Here is a 7134-nt window from a genome sequence, read left to right on the forward strand (position 1 = left end):
ATTTTCATTTGATTTTTTTTATTTTTTTTTTCGATCCATTTTTTTTTTTTGACATTGGAACAATATTTTTCATTATGAATTTCGAAAATACCGATTTTCAATTTCGATCTTTCTGAATGTTTTTGGATGAGAATTAGAATATAGATGAAATTGTGATTTAAGATCCAATCTTAATTTCCATGAATAATTGTAAAAACTCTAGTTTTTTTTCCCCGGTTGTTACACTTATAATATCAACACTGTTGCGAACTTTTACATTGAGGTGATTAAAAATTAGAAATTTCAAAAATTTGGCGATTCATCGAAAATTCTGATTACGGAATAATTTTACATTGAATTTTCGAAATTTGGATGTCCTTTGTTTTTTTATTTCTCCGATGGAGGGGTTGTATATGCCAAAAAGTTAAAAGTTCGGGTGAACTTGCCGAAAGACCAAAATGCAGGGGAGATGGATGCCAATTACTCTTAAAGAAAATTACTCAAAATCAACTGAATATTTATGGGTATTGTTTTTTGGAAATGAAATATATATGTTTCGATCTTATTAGCTGACACATATATATTAAGGGTAAATGGCAAAGAGGGTCATGCCAAAGAATTTAAATGCACATTGGTCCATATAAAAAACAGACTTTTAAATAAACTCATCCCATGTCTTTAGTCTAAAATACCTTTTCATAATATATTTTTAATCAATTTCATCCATTAAACTTTAACTTCCTCAAAATTACACATTGACCCTGAATTTGAACAAATATATCACACTAACCCCCATTTTGATAATTTTTTGAAAAAATAATTTTTTTTTTAAATAATTTTTTTTTTGAATTTTTTTTTCCGGCTAGATTTCGACGTAGACCGGGCGGTTCTCTGGCGTTGACTTCTTCTTTTTTTTTTTGAAAACTTTTTTTTTTCTGAAATTTTTCTCCAGCCGGTCAACCGCCGGTCTCTAGCGTTGATTTTTTTTTTTCCTTAAAAAAATTATTTTAATTAATATTACTGTAACTGCTAAATTACTGTCTCAGATAGTAATACTGTTTGGGACAGTAATATTATGAATATTACTTTTCCGAACAGTAATATTACTCATATTACGGTTGGAGATAGTAATATTATGGTCGAAGACAGCAAAATTGTAGGCCAAGACGATCAAATTAATTAATACAGAAAAACTACTGTCTCAGACAGTAATATTACTCTCTTAGACAGTTAAATTACTGTTTCCAACAGTTAAATTACTGTTGGTGACAGTAATTTAGCAGCCAAGACAATAATATTAATTAAAATAATTTTTTTAAGAAAAAAAAAAAAAAAAAAAGAACAAGTCAATTAACAGTTAAATTACTATCTCTGATAGTTAAATTAATGTTAGAGATAGTAATTTAGCAGCCAAGACAATAATATTAATTAGAATAATTTTTTAAAGAAAAAAAAAAGTCAAATGATAGTTAAATTACTGTCTCCGTCAGTTAAATTACTGTTGGAGAGACAATAATTTAGCTGACAAGACAGTAATATTAATTAAAATATTTTTTTAAGAAAAAAAAAGTCAACGCCGGAGAGCCGGCGGTCAACGGCGTTTGACCTACCAAAAAAAAAATTTAAAAACAAAAAAACCAACGTTGGAAACCGGCGGTCTTTGGCGGTGGCTGGTCAAAATTGGGCTCAAAATTGGAATAAGGGTCAAAATTGGTTAATTGGTGAAATTGAGCTAAATTGGGGTATAAATTATGAAATTGGAGTTGAATTGAGTTTCAAGGAATTGAGGGTAATTTTGGTATATATAAAAATGTTTTTCTTATTTGCAAATAAGTTTATATTGAGTTGGAATTATTTGAAAGACAAAAAAGTTGGATGCTCTTTTTTTAACATTAACCCATATATTAATGGTTTAATTCCACTTTGCACCCTTGAAATGGAGTCTTTTGGCACTTTGCACCCTTAAAAAATATAAAATAGCACTTTGCACCCTCGAAACACAATAAATTCACAATGCACCCTGAATCGAATAATAAACGCAATTTCATTTTTTTATTGGTTTTCTTTTACGGGGTGCACAAAGTACGAAAAAAATAAGTAACAATGGATTATTGAAAAAAACTATATTTTCTTACAAAATAAAATAAAATAAACTTTTATCACTAAATTATTCAATTGATGAATCTTTTATTGTAATTGATGGAAATATTATGTAAAAATATTTGGAAGAAAATATGATTTTCAGATAAATCGATAATGAAATAGCCGAAGGATTTATTTTCGTAAAATATCCTTTTTGATAAAAAAATATAATGTTTAAATATGTTGATGAGATGTATTTTTATTTTTGCATTTTATAGTTTCAAAATATTGATGAATAAAAAAAATGATTTGACATTTGGCATCCTAAAAAATACCATTAAAAATATTAAGTTACTTTTATTAGCTTGAAAAAATCATTTGGGGTGCATTATGCATGATTTATTGTGTTTCGAGGGTGCAAAGTGATATTATTTTTGTTTCGAATGTGTGAAGTGCAAAAATAGTACTCCTCCTGTTCCATAATATTCGTCTCTTCTGTGAATTTATTTTGTTCCATATTATTTGTCACTTTACAATTCCAATGCTGCATTAATTGCTTATTTTTCAAGTTTACCATTGTTAACTCTGCAGTACTCTTCCTGCATTAATTAATAAACAAGGGTATTTTGGTTCATCAATATATATTTTCCTAAAATCAAGACATATTTATTGAAATTTTTAAGATTTGTACCAAGGTGAAAAACGACAAATATTTAAGAACGTAGGGAGTATAGTTTAAGCTAAGAGTGCAAAACGGAATTAAGTCATATATTAATTGGAAAATATAACTTAATATTTCGTCTCTCTCAATCTTTGATTGAGGAAAGCTCGGCTCATGTGTGAAGTCGATTACACGCTCTTAAACTTTACTACTTTACCTACACGAGTAAATAAATTAAATATATAAAATTTATGAAAGTTTTATATTAATCCCATTAAAATAAATATTAGATATATAAAAATTTAACTAAATCGATAAAAGAAAATTAAAATGAATAAATTTAACTAATCACATTGAAATTTTGTAATTACATTAATTTATTTGATAAAAAAAAATATAAAGGGCCTCGTTTTCTATTTTCGCCTTATGATCTTGAACTGTCTGAGACGACAGACAATAAATCCACGGTAAAAGGTTAGAAATGTTAGTAGTATACAAGAATAGCAATATATATAAACTTGAAGATATATTTCACATCTTTCTATATAAAAGTAAGAAACGATACTACGATAGGGAAACTTAAGGAACCCTAATGACATTTTTTTAATTTTTTTATATATAAAAATCAGAAACATTAGAGTAACTTAAGAAACCTTAATGACATTTTAGTGATTTTAAAAAATTATTATTATTGTTTTCATCTCCCTATATTATAACATTTTTTTTTACTTTCATTGCAAATCAGATTTGCAAATCGTCTAGCAAAACTTCGCATTTTTTTTATGCGGTTTTAGTAATTTAAATTTCACAACTAATTATTTTAATATTGTGTAATATATTATTTTCATACAATTTAATTATCATATATTTAAATTTTCTTTAATGCTAGCCGTGGCAGAATTGCTATTGAATAATTATTAGACTTAATGTTACAAAAATATTTAACCCTATATATTCTTTTGGTTCTATATATACTAATCCTATATATAAAAGAAAGAAACGGTAGGGCAATCCTAAGAAACCCTAAAGGTATTTTAATAATTATTTATTTTTAATATTTTTTATATACTAATTTTCTAACTATATTTTTCAATAATTATTAAAATTGGCACTGAACCATGAAGAATCCATCTGGCTTCAATCTCCTATTTTTCGTCAATATCTCAAATCTTAAGAGATAAAGATAGAAATCCGATTTGTTAAATCTTTAACTTATTTGTTTGGATTATAATTCTTACTACGTAAAAAAAAAACTAATGTTACATAAAATATGATATTTTCTTAAATTTTACTATGTTAGTGTATTATATTTTTATTGTTATGTATTAAATTGATTATTTTCTCGTGCATCACACGGAAAAAAAATGGTAGTTATGAGTAATAACTATTACAAGGGTAGATCCACACTTACGAAGATTTGAACAACCTAGCATATATAATAAGAGGACCCCATGCAAAATGTGTACTGATCTAAATCTTTAAATAATCAGCATGCACCTTTCAAATCCTACAGTTAAAAGATTATCACCAAAGCATCAGTTAATAAATATTTTATTATATATATATATATATATATATATATATTTTTTTTTTTTTATTTTTTAAAATAAAAATAAAAAAATAATATCATTTATAATAGAAGATGATTAATTATATTTACAAGTATATATAGTTCGACAGCAAATAAGTGGTCCACATATATATATATTTAATACTTCACCTGAAAAATCTGATTGATGACTGAGGTTTTGATTCAAGAGCATATTTAATTCACATTAAGTTTCGGTATCTATCATAAGCAGCAGCCCTTCCAGAACCAACTACTATATATTGAACACTGGTATTTTTAACAAGAAATAATAATTGTTTTGTGTATGAGACTTGAATGCTGGTATATATATATATATATATATATATATATATATATATATATATATATATATATATATATATATATATATATATATTGATCAACAATTTATCGAAATAACGAAAGTAAATAATTATAGAGGATGGTGATTTAATATCGAATGTCACCCTGCAGGTAACTTTATTAAATCAATCAGTATAACAATCTTGGGGTGTAAATGAGCTGAGCCGACTCGACAAAAGCTCGAACTTGAGTTGGACCTTACGAGCTCGATCTTTCTCACAAGTCGGAACTCGAGCCCATTTTCAGTTGTTCATGAGCTTGCGAACCGGCTCACGAGTTTTTTTATTTTTTTATATCAATAATATACATAATATTAAATAACAATACATGATAATATTAAAATAAAAATATTTTTATCATTTATTTTTATAATCAGTTAATAATTTATACTAAATAAAAAAATAAAAAAACTGAGCTCGATAAACTCCACTCGAGCTTGAGCGTAGAAAATGAAAGCTCAACGAGCTTGAACTTGAGCTCGAGCTCGTAAAATTTGACAGGAGTTTGAGTTTAGGCCCAAAAATTCTGGCAAGCTCGCCTTGTTTAATTTATACCCTAGAACAATCCAAATTCCAAACTATACCAAAGGAATTTAATAGCAGATATATGCTACATAAGCAAACAATTAATGAAGATCGACAATTCACCGTTTATAATCTATTAAAGGCTCACGTTTCTCGAACTAAAAAAAGCCCAAACAAGCCCAGAAGATTTAAATATTTATTGATGACCAAATATGGGGAAAGTAAATCCATTTTCATCATAAAGAAAAAAAAAATCCATTTTCTTTATCCAAAATAATTTTCATAAATTCCATTGTAGGCTCCTTCGACCCTACACCCGGTGATAAACACCGGGTGAGTGTTCTGCTGCCACGTGTCTTTTTTTGTATTTTTCTAAAATCTTACAGGTTAACCCTAGAGTGGGGAATATATTATAAAATAAAAAAAATAACATGTGGCAGCAGAAGACCCACCCGATGTTTATCACCGGATGTAGGGTCGAAGAAGTCTTCCGTTGTTTATTTACAAGTTCATATCTTACTTTTGAAAATACTTTGTCCAAATATTGACTAATTTTTGGATTGGTTTTGTAGATGTTACACCCAGTGAAATATACCTGGTGATTTTAAATTATAGATCTACACATAATAACTAATATTGTCAAAACCGGACCGGACACAAACCCCCTAGGCCTTCCCAGTCACAGTTGGACCGGTTCAATCGGGTTCAACCCGGGTCTTTTATTTATTTATTTATTTCATAAACTAATTTTTATATATAAGTTTGAGTTAATTATTTTTAAATATGATTTTTTCACAAAATAAAAATTTCCACATAAAATAGTGATTGTCTAAACATAAACAATATATTAAAATATGTCACAACAAAAAAAAATTATTACAATTGTCACGGAAGTTGACATCTCTCAAACATCCTTGTGTATGTGTGTTTAATGAATAATTATTTATATAGATCTATGATTGAAAATCACATGCATCGCGTGTATCATCTCATAGACTCTTTGGATTCCTAAAGTGTCGCCAAAAATTCGGGTAAACATTAAACCCCCTCTTGTTATCGAAAACCTACACCAAACCTTGTAGTGTTAATTTTATTGCATAGAACTTTCATGTTTTCTATTTTTCTTGCATGAAACTTCATATTCCGTGCATAGAGCCAATCAAACACAGACTAAGGAATTGCATACCAAAATACTTGATGTTGTCTTTATATGTTTTTCTTATTTATGCCAGATGGCGAGAGGAAGAAGAGGAAGGATTTTGAGGTGTAGAGTACATGTTTATTTGAAACGCGCAAAATCTATGTATGAAAAACTGCAACTGTATAGTATGCATTTGATATAATACTGAATTTTGAATACCGATCCACATGGACCTATAGAATTTGATTCTGAGTAATGTAATTATATATTCGTCGTATTATCTTACAGATCGTATAAATGGATAGAATATTAATAAACCCCAATGACATGCAAACACAAAATGATCATAAACATGCGAAATATGGAATACTCATAAACTTGGCAATTACAACTCTAAAAGGAAAAGTTCGATGGGAGAACGGTTTCTAAAGCAAAATCCACCAGTGTACCATCGAAAACGATCAAACAATCCTATATTTAATGCCACATTCTTATTCGTTAATCTAGACGCTAAAATACCCTAATTCATGCCTTCAGTATAGTTAGAGTCTACCCACAAGTTCGACGTCTTTATTGTCTTTATTTTAGAACCTGATATTACAAGAGTACAAGTCAAGTCCTTAAGGAATATCTACAGTTGCGTTCGTCTCCATATCAACAACCCTAATTAAACTATATTTTCCTCACCTCAAACAAGAAATCCGCTTTCGAGTTCATATCTATTTAGCAACAATCTGACAGGTGATCAATCTATCAGAAGCTTTTGATACAGTAAAATATAAACGAAATGAAACAATGGGAGAAATTCTTATAT

This window comes from Erythranthe guttata, chromosome 14 (genome assembly GCF_056151865.1).
Source record: "Erythranthe guttata isolate IM_541 chromosome 14, IM_541, whole genome shotgun sequence".
NCBI classification, from domain to species: domain Eukaryota; kingdom Viridiplantae; phylum Streptophyta; class Magnoliopsida; order Lamiales; family Phrymaceae; genus Erythranthe; species Erythranthe guttata.